General features: G+C 41.4%; 1 long non-coding RNA gene across 1 annotated transcript in view; it reads left to right on the forward strand.

Annotated features, from left to right (window-relative positions):
* Positions 1–15,921, forward strand: part of LOC139690552 (uncharacterized) — a 77,260-nt gene that overhangs the window by 49,144 nt on the left and 12,195 nt on the right. Inside the window, exon 3 of the long non-coding RNA XR_011701478.1 lies at positions 11,863–12,392. This is a non-coding gene — a long non-coding RNA (uncharacterized lncRNA). The remainder of the gene's footprint in view (positions 1–11,862; positions 12,393–15,921) is intronic.

Here is a 15,921-nt window from a genome sequence, read left to right on the forward strand (position 1 = left end):
CCGTGCTTCTCATACATTCTCGGCAGAATACACAAGTTGGATTCTACATATTTGTTTAAAAAGATGGAAAACATATCGGGGTTTAACGATAAACTATTTAGAGATATTTTTCGTCAAAAATATGCTTAAGGAGATAAATTTTAAAGCGTGTCTTATCCAGTCAGTTAACATGAAAAAAATATGAAATAGATACTCGTATATATTTCAACAATATTTCAAAAAGCTATTGCATTACTTTTGTATGTAAACTAACCACAGTAATATAAACCGAATTGTGTAAAATTCACTATTATTTAATTAAGAACCTAATACAAAAAATTTTTCTATTAATAGAACATAGAACTTAACACTCCTCAAACCGTGGGCACGCTTTACTGAACTCGATGTGCACTCAAAACGCGGCGGAGGATACCGAGCAACCATCGCATAATATATGTTTGTTAAATGGCCATTTTAATTAAATTCCCCAGTCACGCCGCTTAATGCGTGCTCGCCGCAAAAAGGACCACACCGCCATCATCAAGACCCTCTAGCTTTAAATTAACGATTTTTCGGACGGCGATCCGGTCGTGCACAAAACTAAGCGTTTTTCGTTCCGACGGCGCGCCACATGCGATATATAAATATATTTATGGGATCACGGGGTGGCGGGGTCGGAGCAAGGGGAGTGAATGCTCATTTCCGTGCACGAGGGTCGGAAGGGAGGCACGGAGGGAGGAGGAGAAAGGAGAAGGGGGAGGCTTCCTCCACGCCCTCTGTCCCCCTTGTCTCCCCCTCTTCTTCCTCCCGTCCCTCTCCACACCTCCCTTCCGTCTACTTGTCCTTTTCTCTTTCCGTCTGGCCAGGCTACTTCCCCCGTCCCGGCCAAAGTGCCCGGGCCTCTCTCTCTAAGCGGAGAGAGGAAGATGAAGAAGAAGAGAAACAAGCGCCTCACCCACGAAGAGCGGAGAGGGCCACAATCACCTTGGATAGCATAAATATGTGCCCCGTCTCCGCCCACCGGCATAACGGGACCGCCCCAGCCGGGATAACCTCCCTCTCCGCCCCCTCCTCCGCCTCCCTCAAAAACCCCTCGTCCCGCTTCGCTCCTGTCCGTCCGCCCACGCCCCCGCCGATTCCCGCCCGTGATCCACTTTCCCACCCACCCACCTCCCACCATCGTACCGCCCCATCCCCCCCCGCGGACCCTCCAAAATAGTCCCCCCCATACCGAACACGACACTCAACCCCCCCTCCCTTTCTCCTCTCCAGCGAACACCCCCCATCTCATCTTCCCCTGGACCACCGCTCTTTCCCCCATCTCCCTCCCTCTCCCTCTCCACCGCCACACGAAGAGATGTATTGTAAGGCCAAGGTCGGACCCCAACCCCCACTTCAGTCGCAGCCTCAAGGGTCCACGCACCCCCGCTCTCCTACTTCCCCCCCCCTCCCCCCCTTCCCCCTGGGGGTTCTTCGAACTTCTTCCTCTCGATGGCTAGCCCTTTCCTACGCCACCCCCGCACTTCACCTCTGGAGGACCGCTGCAGGTCCTGAGTCAAAGGGGCGGTGAGGTGCTGGGCGTGGGTGGACGGCGGGGGAGGGGTGGCAGGCGAAGGGTGACGCGGGTGGAGCTGGAGGGGGAAAGGATGGGGGTAAAGGGTAACAGTCCCACGGAATCGGCCGGAAGATGAATAACTGTGAAGAGCTAATTAATATCCTAGATACTGGCCACTTTCAATCTTCGTGTCCGACGAATTACATGCAAGCGTCTACTCGACCGAATATTAGAACCAAGGTGAGAGACTTGGGAGGTGGTCGTGCGCCACGACTACATGAACGGAAACTATTCCGCCTACGGGGATGGCTGTGAAATGTCGATGTTTGATTTATAGATGTACTTTAACATCGATTATATGAATATTTATCAAATCTTGTTCCTTAATATATCAGCTTATTGATACAAACTTCCATCGTATGAAGGTGAACCGTTTAAAACACAATTTTGGATTTAGGATAGTAAGTACGCAGAAATCAGCCGACTTGAATGGAAGTCATTGAAACACTTGACTCACTCTTCGCACTGATCATAAAATTGAAAAACGAATTGCGAAAAATTTAAGGGAGAAGATGCGGACCTTACAAGACGTAATTCTTCGCTGAGTAAGCCCCTTATTTTTAATAACATTTCGCCACTGATTCATTTATGTTTAACTTTTTACGTTGTGCAAAATACATAAAATTCTGTCTAAAGGTAAAAAAAAGTTGTCCGTTCCATGAACTTAACGGATATAGTGTACAATTTTTTTAGAAAAGCCACATTATTAAATATCGATGCAAGCTTCGATGATGTTATCGCCTTTTTACAACTAATTGATTGAGAAAAAAATATGATGTAGTTTTATGAAGAGAGTTATTGTGTGAGGCGAGGTGGGAGAGAGGAAAGGAGGGTATGTGGAGGGTGGAGAAGGGACGCGGACGTGGGCAGCACGTTCGGACGGACAGCGAAGGTCGGGGACGAGATCAAAGGGCTCCCCGCCTACCTGCCCCTATTTACTCTGTCGATCCATTGCTAGTGATCGGCCCACCCACACTTTCCTCGTTTTCTTCCTTACTGCTCCCATAAACACCAATTCAGGCAATAATGCAATTCCATTAGTTTTTTTCTGCACAATATGTTTCATTTTTGGCTGTTTCTTATTCTTTTAAGCTTGTGCTTCATTGCTTCTTATTTTTCATGCTGTTGGTGCTACTTGATAGATTTATTTATTAAATAGTAGTTACATACATATACTTGTCACGTATTTACTTATATTTTGGACGACCAATCTGACTTTCGCTGGTTTTTATCGTCCTTACACGTAGTGGATATTTTCTTTCGTCATTTATGTTATTGTTTTCATGACCGTATTCCCCAGGTTTTACTCACGGCATTAGATACATTTTAATCTTGTACTTGTTTTAAATCATGTCTCTTATGTATGTGAACCGATTTAAAAAATGTACTTGTGCACATATTGCAAAATTTATTATGGCACGCTCATGTACTTTTTATCCAATGAATTACATTTATAATTTCTACTTCTTTTTAATTATGACAAGTTATGTTGACGAAGGCGTTGGAGGAGATGGTTTTTAATGGCATCAGATTCGTAAAAAATACATTAATCTGCTCGAGATTTGTTTCGTTTTATTTGACTGTTGGAATTATAAATTATTTTACATCGTTGTGCTTATTTTGATAATATAAAAGGAAGAGCCATCGCTGGCCTGTATGGACGATCCTGAGAAATAAATAAGAAATGATTGTGTTGAAGAAATCAGAGAAGCTACTATTGACAACATTCTGCAAAAGCCATGACTCTTCCGATTCCAAGCAATGCTCTCAAGTCACGGCAAACATTCTATTAAATATCGTTAATTTATGCGAAAAATATATTATTGTAATGGCCTCCCTATGAATTCAATGCATCGAAAATCCACCAACTAGACTTTTATTTTGGATCCATCGCAAGCTAAACAAAATGACAGCGGGGAAGTAATCGTTACAATAATCCCGAGTCAATCTAAAAGCATATTTTGAACTCGTCCATTTCGGTAGTGTCCGCGGACAGCGCGTTCGCTTTGACATCCGTCATCTCCAGGATACCTATTTCCGCTACGCTTGCTCACAACTCAAGATCTCCTCAGCATGTCCTGGAGATTGGGAGCCAGGACAGGTCGCAGTGCTCTTCATATTCCCCGAGGTAAAAATACGCAGTATCCAAGAGGTGGGGCATGACTAATCACGAGTGCCAGACCGCTGCTAAACAGCACGAGATGACGGATGCAGGGTACGGGAGGCGACCGCTCGGGGCACACTCTGACGTTGACTCTAAACCCTCCGCCCCATCCCTCTTTTCTCCCCCCTTCACATTTTTCTCTTGCTCACTCCAGATTCATTCTCCCACGGTCTTCTTCTGTCGCGACTTCTCCCGCCCCTCTCCTCTCTCCTTTATCTCTTTCCATTCCTCTTTGCCGCCCTCCGTCCCTTCCCTCCTTCCCCGTCCATTACCTCTTCCTCCCATGTCTTGGCCCATTGTTTCTCCAAATCCCCGCTTCACGCCTCCTTCTCCCTTCCTCCTCTTCGCCCGCTCCTCCGCAGGAAGCCTTCCAAATGCCGTGTCATCATTCCAGCCTCCCGAGCCTGCACACCCGTGACGTCGGCGTGAGGCCCACCCCGTCCCGTTCCTTAACACGGCAATGCTGTATTCATCCGTCAACTGAAACGCAATGTTGGAGAGATAATTTTTGTATCCATGCTACGTGGTTGTGGTTGTAAATAGAGTGCGTCTGCCTCCAAACAATGTCTCGCAAGCCGCCGCAAAGGCGGTTGACGCGGGATGACATGTCAAAGGTGGAATCGCTGTGGGCCACGTGATTTTTCCGAGACGTGCAGGTTTCCCATCTTGGACAGGCTGAAGAAATGCAACGGACGTTCTTACGAAAATTAAAAATACGAAGGATTTAACCTCTTAGTTAATTTTTTAATTAAATAATTTGCCATTAAAAGTGTAAGTCCGGAAAAAGGAGTATTTTAAAAGCGTTTTCGAACACAGTTGATATTAACGTTTACTTCTAACCCGGAAGAGGCTAGATAACTGAAAATATTCGCCTGAAATTTTGTAACCGCGCTAATTCGAGAAAGAATAATCTTCCATATTTTCCAAAAGTTTGACGATTTCTATACTTTCGGCTTTGGGAGATATCTTCTGAGACAGATTCCGTCGTAGACAGTGTCCACCGTATCCTAAATAAGCTACCCTTTATTGTACAAGCATTATATCTAGGTGGTGGTAAAGAATATTATTATTTTTGTTTTTAAGGGTTGTCAAAGAGTGATATAGTTTCCAAAAATGATGTGATTCAGTTTCCAGTTTTAGTTCAATTATGTTGCGTCGCATGGGGTTTGAATACGAGATCAGGGATTAACCGCACCGCGTTTAATCCCCAAGGAAAGAGAAAAAGTTCACCCCTGTTCTTTCCCCTCCCTTTCATGAGCTAGAAGAAGAGATTCTAAAAGTCTAAAATAATTACCTCAAGAAATAATTCATTTTTTACTTATCCCCTCAGTTTGGAATAGAAAGATTATCAAGATTTGCGAAATAAATGATTATAGATATTTCCCCGTTAAGGCTGTGCTATATAGGTTTTTACCTGAAAGTTCAAGTGGAAAGGTAGGAGGATCTCTGTAACAAAGTGTCGGAAAAACAGTGTATCTTAAATTATGTAATACTTGTTTTCTATTGCTCTATAACTAAATCCATTGCCTATGGCTGCACTAAAAATAGGATGAATAAATGACTTTCACAAATACGTTGCCCTGAGGAAAAAAAACTCCTCTACCCGAAGATTATCGAGTCTGCTATTATGTGATGAGATGTGTGATGACGATGATTAATCCTTGTAATGTTGTTTCTTAGTTTCAATTCCACGCGTCACGCACAATATACGAGATTGTCGCACATTATACGACAATGTACCTCGTAGATATGTGATTGAGTGTGTAGATATGTGTGCCATTTGATGTTGACGAATAGCAATGCTGAAAGGGATACGATCTGAAAACATTCACCTGTCAGTTAAAGTAATTTGACAGTTGTTCTATGGAAAGTAATCTTTTCATATTTTCAGTATAAACATATCAATTATTCCGAAATCGAGTCAAGACTATCCATCATATCATTAAGTAATGGTACTACGATTTTTGATTGAAAAGGAACTCGATAACGAAATCCTTACAAATGTATCTTGGGCACGCTTGGCTGGAAATTACATTCAACCCTAACGATTTCCTAATATTATTTGCCGCAGAATAGATGAATCTTTCCTGTTGTACGTTTTGATAAAATACTTTTACTATGAAATTAGCGTCTATTGTATGCGAAATCTAAGTTTCGTGATATAATAAAATACTGATCCTCTCTTTTATCATGATTGTTTTTAGCTACAGAAAAAGGAGCTTAACGAGGGAAATATAGAAATTCCTGCATAAATATTGCCTGTTGAAGAAAGAAAGACCTACACCGTTAAGAGGGGTAGTTGTTCTCACTTGACGACGGTAGTGAAGGTGAAGATGTGAAAGTCGATACGCCTTATTCTTCTCTTTTTGTTTGTATTATACCGCCCTTATCCTATGTATTTTCTTCGGTGGTGGATTCTTTCTTCGGGACTTTCCAATGCAGAGAAAAATAAGTTCCTGGGCACGAATTGCGATAAATCAATCTCGTGGTCCCGCCGTCGCGACGCACCCATCAAACTGCACTTCCGAAGCCATCCCTCCTTTCTCTCTTTCACTTCTTTATTTCATTGCTTTATTCAACTTTAGATTCACTCAATCGTGGCTTTTTTCAACATCAGTAAATGCTGATACACAGGATCTTAGTGCATATTTTTCCAAACTACTAAGGGAGAAACCGTAAGGAAGGGACGCATATTAAATTATATTTACTCAATTCTACGCATTTCTATTGGCATAACTTAAAAAGCCATTTTTTTAGTGAACTTATGAGTAATAATTTGGCTACAATTAGACTATTCCCATAGCAAGGTATTTCGATGACTTCTGACTGACACATGTATAACTATTTTCCAATAGTTATTTACCTGAAGTTTGGCATCAATTGATTAAGAAGTATGTGGAAATTAATACTTCATTTTTAAAATTAAATTGCTACGTAATGTATACTCATTCCGCTTGAATATTTATAGTTATTATTTATTTACTCAGGACGGGAAATATTTACGAATTTCTTTGTTTTTTTTTGTCTGTTAGATGAATCCCCCCTTTCATGTTCAAAAAAATATTTTTAACAATATAATTATAGGATCTTACTTGTAATATTTAATTATACTACTGTCGCTCTCATTGTAAATTATTGCGGCTGATAAATATTATAAAAAAAAGAAAAAGGAAAAGATCCGAGTTTATAATTTTAAGGCTCTATGAGAATTTTTTGCCAAATTGATATTGTATGGGTCATAGAAGAGATCATAATCCTTCATTTTGAGAATTTGATAAGGGTATTTTGAAAAACAAATCCAATGCAATACGGTGTCAGGCAACCCATCAATATTAATTATGAATTCTCGCATCGATGACACAAGACACCTGAGATTAACATTAAACTGATATTGGATGTCACTGGGTATTCAATGGTCATAAATGTTAACTTATTACCGGAGACATTGTGTCCCTTCTCGAACATGAATACGGAATAGTATCGATATTCGAGATAGTTGTGTTATGATGTATTTTGCTTATATGTCAACAGTGTCAAATTACATTTTTTTACGTTTTAATAATATATTTATGATTTTTGCTATTTTTAAGTTATTTTTGTTTTCAATTTACCATGCAAATAAATATCGTCCTAGCGTTGGCCCTTTTGTCCGCAAATATTCTGGAATAATCTGAGTAACCTGAAAATGTTTTATTTCGCTAGTTTCATATTGTGACATGCTTTGAAAATTCCTTTTGTAATCGATCTTTAAATTCAATCCATTTTGATTTCTATCATTTTTATTTTACAATAATGCCCTTTTTGGGAATTTCTGAAAGAAGTGCCATGAAGTAATAATTTAGTAAGCTTTTAAATTGTCTGAGAATTATAATATTATGTTATGTACTTTGTGAGAAGCATATTTTACTTACCTTGGGTAGAATTTACTTTCAGGAATAATGCGTTTAAACTATGCGTGCTCTAAATGAGTTTCTTGCTTTTTTTGTGCACTTGCATACACGTATTCCTCAAAAACCGTGCCCTTCACGTAAATCTCTCAGATGTCGAGTTCATTTGTGGAAATAAGTAGATTCTTGAGCGCAGAACATTCCGCCAGGAATGGGTTCTTATTTGCAGCACAATATGCGAGTGGCTTAGATCTCAAAAGGGTCAGTAAAAAAAATTACACTAGCGAAAAATACAGCGTTCAGTTGGCGTGCGTGAAGAGAGGAGGAAATATTTCGGTGACGCAGGCGAGGGCGAGAACTTAAGGCCAAATTAACGCTAGATTCGTGGAAGTGAATGTGAAAATAGCCACTTACGGTAAATAATAAGCTGTGCCAACGGACTTAGCCCAGATACTCTGGAGGTTTTTCTTTGATTCTACCCTTTGAGAAATTATTGCCATATATATAAGCTAGCATATTCTATAATACTGCACCGTAATCACTCAGAAGGGTCGACGTATACGTAGTACATACACCACTAGAAAAATTTTAAGCTAAGATTTAACTGAAATTATAATTTTAAAATCCTTAAGAATTTATATGCGAATGAAGATATGAGTATTTGATATCATTCATTTATATTTTTGTTGTTGTTAAGTAATTTCTAAATTTCACTAGTTGCAAAAATAAATATTTTCACACGGTACCATTCACAGTTGATTAAATTTTAAGACGATTTTGCTCTTTGTAGAACCGATTCGCTGAAATTAATTTCTTTTCAATTACTTAAGTTCATGGAAAGTGCTGATTTACGGTACATTTTAGTTCGCCTTAAGTTGGACGTGGCTTCCCGCATTGAAAATCTTTCGAATGATTTACAATAATCAATTCATGGCACACTTTGTGCTCACATGTGGGTAATGATTAGATATTATGTTTTTATGTCACTTTGCCCATGAATATGTAATTTAAGATAATTAAACCATATGCATTAGAAGGTACTCATCTTGTAAAATCACTCCCATCTCCGACACGCCAGTTTTAAATATTTCTACACCGTATATATTCATTATACCAGGTTAGACACGAAAACTCCTTTTAATATATTTGTCGTATAGCATTAATTACTGGAATTATTAGAATACCCGTTAAATAACTAGAAATAACGAAAGGTATACAACTTACGTTTAATGATTTTTTTAATGTCGTCAATATGGGTAAGCATTTCTGCTTGGCATAATATACCTCTCCCTCTTTTCATCTCGAGCAAAGCGAGTGGTTAGGGTACGTTGTAAGGGAAAAAATCAATCGAAAATATTATTAATAAACAAAAAGCTTCCATCAATAACGTAGCTCTCTTAGACGTTTATTTCGTACTTTCAGGCGGAAGTACGAGGCCGTAGTTGTGTTTTCTAAATCCATGTCACTCAGTAAGTGCTTAATCGTTAAGCTGAAGTCGGTTTTAATATTTCCCATTCAAACTATAATCTGGGTCGCAGACCCTCATTGCGTACTCAGTTCCCTCGAAAAAAATCCTTATGAGGGCAGACAGAGAGAGAAAAACGGCGCAGCAAAAAGAGGCGAGAACAAACCGTCCTCGTTTTGGCAGAATTTGTCTCCCATGAAGCGATTCGTATATGGGGGCGCCGGAGGGAGGGGGAGGAGCGAAGTGGAGCAGAAAGAGGAAGAGGAGTGAGAGGAACATAGGTTGAACAATACAATCACCGTGGAAATTTGGCAGGTTAGATCCCTCGGGTTTTTTTTAACTAGATAAAAGTACGATATCGTAGAAGCCGTAAATATGGCGTAATGGTGCCTGAGAAAAGTTAGGAAGCGAAGCGTTATTGCCTTCATTTCAATTTAAAAAGTAACTAATGCGCCAATATTTCTTTGTCCTGTGGGAGAGTTGTTTGAGATAGGTCTTCTAAGTATCAACAAATGCCTCATCATAGTTATTAAGTATTAGAACAATTAAAAATGACATATATAGGCATATGTATATATATTGTTTAGATAGTATGTATATATATATATATATATATATATATATATATATATATATATATATATATATATATATATATATACACATACATACCTAGAAATGTATGTGCGTGTGTGAGAGTATGTGTATTGGACGTTTTATAACGAAAGAATATCTCCTCTTTCTACTCTACATTGAGGTTCTCATCAAGCATAAATGAGCTGATACTTGGTAACGGAGATATACTTTAAATTAACAGAGAACGAAAACGAAAAGATAGAGAGAATGGAAACATAAAGAAGAGAAAATATAGAAGATGAGTATTTGGAGATAAAATGACAACGATAACATTTCAATGTGCCGGAAGAAACGGCAAACCAGGTAGGGAAGCAGAAAAAGGACAGGACGGAATGACAAGGGAAAAGTATATTTACCTTTTATACATGTATTTCCAGACCCGGGATGTCCGTTTTCCGACCCATTCCAATTTTTAGTTGGTAGTCATATTAAGAATGTATTTATCCTTCTTCGTGGAGGGAAATGGGATGGTAATAATAAATTCGGGAATCCGAGCATTGACCTTATCTCGTGATTTTCGTCAAGAGTTCGTTACGTGGACATTCAAAAAAGTTTTCATTGGTGAATTCGAACTTGCTTCGCTCACGGCATAATTTGAAGAACGGGACTGCCTGGTGATTCAAGTAAATACATTGAATTATCAGAACGATTAAGGCCCACAAATGCCCCAAATAAGAGTTAATTATGCTTTACCAAAATTAAGTTACTGAAGGAAAGCTTGCACATGAGCTTGAACTCTTCCAATTTAAATTGAGTATGAACCTAATTTAACTACATACCATCTTACAATTTGGTACTTTTTCGGCATATTTTAGCGTAACTGATAAAAAAGGAAAATAATTATGCCAAAAAATCACACTAATGCATTTTATAAATATTACTTGACTGATAGTCAGATAGCTAAAACATATGATGGAAACTCGTTTCACACTTATACCATGACTTTTTCTTGGGATATATACGCGTACTTTCCAACATAGCCATTTTAATGGAAAGGATAATAAAAGAGATCTCCTTCCGCCCAGGGAAATTTCGAGTGGAACCGATATTGGGCTCCAGTGTTTTAAACTAATTGCAGGAAAAAAGGTTTTTTCGTGAATGAGACATTTCGTGTAATACTTGTATATTTATGCTGCGGATTGTAGAATTGGCTCTTAGCCTTAATGAGATGATTTTGCTTTTGAAACATGCATGGTACATGATTGGTGTATGATATATGATCCATTGATGGAGCCCTGTACGGAAATGGACACGTTTGGTTAGTTCCTTTAAGGCATATTACAAGGATTAAGGCGGTATGTGGTTACTGTTTATCAAAGAGCACACAAAGTATCTTTTAATAAATATATATTAATCTTAAAATTATCCTTCTTTCGTGGTTTAAAGCTCATTGCTTTTAGCAGGTTTCCCTCACAGTGGCCTTGTTCATCATAGTTATTGCAAATTATGAGTTTTAGAAAGAAATGGTGCGAATGGCGTGTTTCTGGGCCTCAAACGTCGGAAAGATAAATTCTCCAATCACTCGCAATTGACTGGAATTCCGATCGTAAGCCTGAAAAATGGCGGAGTTCATTCATCCCTGCTTTCATTCTCCCGCGAATGCCGCATTCGTTTCGGAGGAACAAGATTTAGTCCCGAGTATTTTCTGCACTAGGGCAACCATGTGGAGAATCAGCCCAATATTCGAGAAGTCGTATTTGTCTAGGGGGAATTGAAAGTATTCCATGGAGTTTGTTCGAATGGGAGCGTGGAGGAGGAGATGAGATGAGGAACCACAATCGGAGATAAAAATGCCCTTCGAGAGAGAGAGGCCATGAAAAGCACTAGCAGCAGTTTGAGACCAAGGAGAAGAAGCAAGAGGAGAGAGTAGTAGAGGGGCTCGTGTAGTACGTGCCCAGAAACATGACGTCCCCATGGAAACGGGCAAACGGGGACGGAGGAGAGTGTTTAAGTGGGTGGGGGAGGAAGGAGGCGAGCACACCAAAACCCCTCACGCCCCCACGAGTGGGCATAACCACAGTGCATCATCATGGCTATTTAATGGCGCATGCAGTCGGCATATAAGTTGACATCAAATCTCTTCACATTTTTTTTCACCTCTCTCTATCTCTTGCAGGGACCACTCTCCCGCCGCGCCGGGCCCACTCTCCCGCTCGTGTCCCTCGCCAACCTCACCCTTGTCCACCCACAACCCCTTTTGCCCTCCTCGCCCGCCTTCTCTTTACATTCCACCGCATTTGTCGCCGTTCCCTCCCTCCCCCATCCCCGCTGCGCCCCACATAGGGGCCGACGGGAGTACTCCGCCGCACCCACTTCAACTCTGACCCCGCTCCTCCTTCACCCTTTCTCGAGGGGGCGACTCCTCAACCCCACCAGCGCGAACTAACCCACAACCCCCTCGCCAGCGCGCGCGCACACACACCCACGCGCACACTCACACCACGCTCGCCGCCCCTCCCCATCCCAGCCCACCGCGGGAAGGGCGTAGGGCAGGACGGGAGGAGCGAGGAGGAGATCTGGGGCGGCCCGGAATCGAAGGGGAGCGGAAGGGGAGGCGGAGGATGGAGATGCAGATGGGAGATAGAGCCACCCCGGGGACGAATCAAGGACCCCAAGTGAAGGAGCCATCCCTCAGCCCAAGAAACGGTAGTTACGACCTACGCGTCATTAATCAAGTCGCCTTTCTTCCACGCTCCTTCCGGCCCCGGCGGTCTCGTCCCCCGCCCACTCGCCCATCATCCCCCTTTTCTTCCATTTGCTCTGCCTCCATACCTCCGCTCTCCTTATCCTTCTTCCACTTTATTGATTTTCTCATGCCAATGTTTTTTCCATCGCGTTGAGGTCGCTCCTTTCCCTTCTTTTTGTATTTGTCGTTTGTTTCTCCCCATTGTGGACAGAGTTGCACGCGATGTAAGTAGGAGAGGGAGGGAAAGTAAAGGGTCGTATTCACTCAGCCCACTTTCAGTGAAACAATTCCACATGACCGTAATTTCCTACTGTGGAGTATTCACTTTTGCCGTTCACACCACTTCGGTGGCGTTCCGTGAAAAGACAAAGGGGATTTTTACTGGATTTGAGATTTTTGTCAATTTTAACATTTTTGATAACTGAAGTATTTTGTGTTCTCCAGGTTTGCTGCTGCATTCTCTAAAATTGAGGTTAAATGTTAAAAAGTATAATTTTTAATTTGTGCTCATTTTATTCTATCTCTATTTGTATGCGAGGAATTATGTAAGTAGTGCTTATGCATAGCTGTTATTACTATTTAATGGGAAATATTGAAATTTAATCTACATCGTCTTAACAGTAAAAGGGCCCCACTCATGAACAACTTGGGTCATTTTTGTCCTTGAAATAGTTTCACATCTGGTTGAATAAATAGTGGCTCATAACTACCTCGTCCATCAAATGTACATCATTCAATCAAAGTTTTAATTGTTTTGTCACTTTATGAAAAACTATTTGCGTATAGTATTAAAATTTTGAGTAATTCATTCGGCTTTTTCATAACTTCGAAAAATTCTACCGCTCTTAGTAGACTAGCCAACGGAGTTAGTTCTTTAAATTTACCGTAGGGAGCAGCACACTATGTAGGGTGTGGAAGTTGGCCGCGATTTCGATTAGTACACGAATTTAAAATTATAAGTCATGTGAACTAATGAAAAAAAACGGGGGACACGTTAATTTGTATGTCCTAGGAAAACGGATACTGGTGAAAATTAGCAGAAATGTTTTCAAGGACTTAAATTACACTGCAGCGGCTTAGTCATTTGGCCCTACTACATACTAGTTGGTGGATACGAAGTGAATATTGATCTCCAAAAAATCAGACTCTTGCGCGACATTGAACTGATCTGAGTTCATATTTAATTTATTTTGCAAAACCTACAATTATTTGCCAGATTTGTTATTTTTGTGGGTGTGTGAGATCAATATTTGAAAATTAATAGAATGTCTTCGCTGTAAATTCACATCGTTAACATAACTGAGAAGCTGATGACCGGTTGAAATAGATGCATCTAGTCATACCCCGCGAGCCGTCGTAAGGACGTGTGGCAGGGGGTGGTAGGTCACCAGCCATTCTACATTTATTCTCTATATCTCCTCATGCACCTGGCACCCGCGATCCACCAAAAACCGCGTGGAAAGGGGGCGACCGAACACCAATCATTCAACATACTTACGTACAGGTATATTACGACCTATGCCTACACAGAGAGGACAAGAAAATACGAGGAAAGCTTACAGAGTTATCCATCCCCGGTAACATATATACATATACTCTTGGTGGAAAGAGTCAGCAGGCTCCCATTTGATGGACATGTAATCCGTCAGAAGTCTATGGTTGCGATCAACCGTAGTGGTTTCGCCACCCAGAGTGGGTATGGACGGAACCATAGAGAAATGACTAATTCTAGAAGAGGTGATCGACTCTTCTGTGTACCTTTCGGTAGAAATGGTTTATATTAGATTTTTATCCAAACCTTATCGGTAGACTTGATTAATCAATTTTTCACCGCGGCTTCAACCATTTCCATATAGCCTGGATAAAACTCCGAGGGATTGTCTGCCCTCAAGGATTATGCCCAAGTACTTGGCCTCGGAATGTGATTTATTTTATAATCAATCCCAATTATTATATTATCAGACTTTTTCAATTACCATGTAATTGCTAGAATTCTCTTTAAAATATGAGTGGGCAATATTTTCCTACTCACAACCCTTACGCCAAGTACAAGCGGTTACCACATAGAAGTCTTCCATTTCTCTTCTTCCTCATGATATTCGCCCCTCCTGTAATTATTTTTTCCCGTCTAAAGAATACCTATTTATGTGAGCAAGCATTTTTTCCATTTCGTGAATTTGCAAGACCATTCAGTTGTGACGTTTTGCGTGCCAAGCCCTTCCGAAAAATGTCAATTTTCGGTATTGCGTGAAAATGAAATTTCATATTTAACAGGAAGCTATTGCCTTCAATAATAGCTACAAAAGAGGAGGAGCTTCCCAAAATAGGGATATTGTGAATCCATCCATTTTTATTGTTTAAAGATCTCATCCCATGATTTCATTGATAAATTTCAGAATTGTGAACATTTGTCTTCGCCTCGGGAAAAAGAAGAAACTTTTTGAAGTAAAATCTTTTCTTACGTATCGTTTTCTTCTGCCCAGAAGTTTTACCTCGAATAAGAACCTTTTCTTTTTCAAATATTCAGATTAAAATGATGAAATTACCGTTCACTGCGGATAAAGGACTTGAAATCGGATCCTCTCTTCGACTGAACGACATCGTAGCAATCCACCGCAAGTTATCCATTCCTCTAACCCTTAAAATAAACCCAAGGGTTGGCTGCGAAAATAGGGTGCCATATATCAAAGCGATCATGGGAAAGCACGGTTCAGTCATGCTCTGCCCTCTCTGGTTTCGGCTACTCCGGCAACCCTCCTCCACCCATCCAACCCCCTCTCAAATACCCCACCCTGCTATCTTCCCACCCACCAACGCCAATTCTTTCCTCACAAAATGCTTCCCTGCCTTCCCCTCCCTCACCCCTCCGCGGCCAGCAAGCCAACACGCCACCCAACCCCCTCTCCTGTCGATATCAGCTGAAATGGGGAAGAGGGGCGAAAGGTTTGAGGACTTCGTCACCGTTCAACAGGTTATGGGACCGAGTCCACAGCTGGAGAAGGAAGAAGTGGAGGGATCGAGCGGATTGGTGAGGTGGAATGGGGCTACAGGTGAGACAGTGAGGCCGAAGGAGGGTGGCGATAGTCGGAGATGGGATGGAGGGGGTGGGATGAACGGGAGGAGGGGCAGAGAGGACGATGGGGCGGAAGGGATGGAGGGGGGAATTAGGCGATGGAGGGGGAGGGCTCGCAAGGCCCACGCGGCCGCCTCGTTTCTGGCACCGGGATGCAAAATGATCAAAAAGTGCTGCCACCAATGCAAACTGGTCTCGAGGCGAACCGTTATCTGTTCCTCGCGCATAAAACGTCTGCGAGGAAGGCTGGAACAGCGGGCTCTCTCTGCGTGTATGTTTGCTTAGGAGTGGGGGTGGCATGCCGACGTACACATTCACGCACACATGCGCCTCGAACAGATGAGCGTTTCTTCAACTTGGAGAAGATGGAGACTACCCCTGCCCCTCTCTTCCTTCCCCCCCCTCGACTGATGGAT

Source organism: Hetaerina americana, unplaced genomic scaffold (assembly GCF_022747635.1).
Source record: "Hetaerina americana unplaced genomic scaffold, ioHetAmer1.1.p SCAF_3, whole genome shotgun sequence".
Classification (NCBI taxonomy): Eukaryota; Metazoa; Arthropoda; class Insecta; order Odonata; family Calopterygidae; genus Hetaerina; species Hetaerina americana.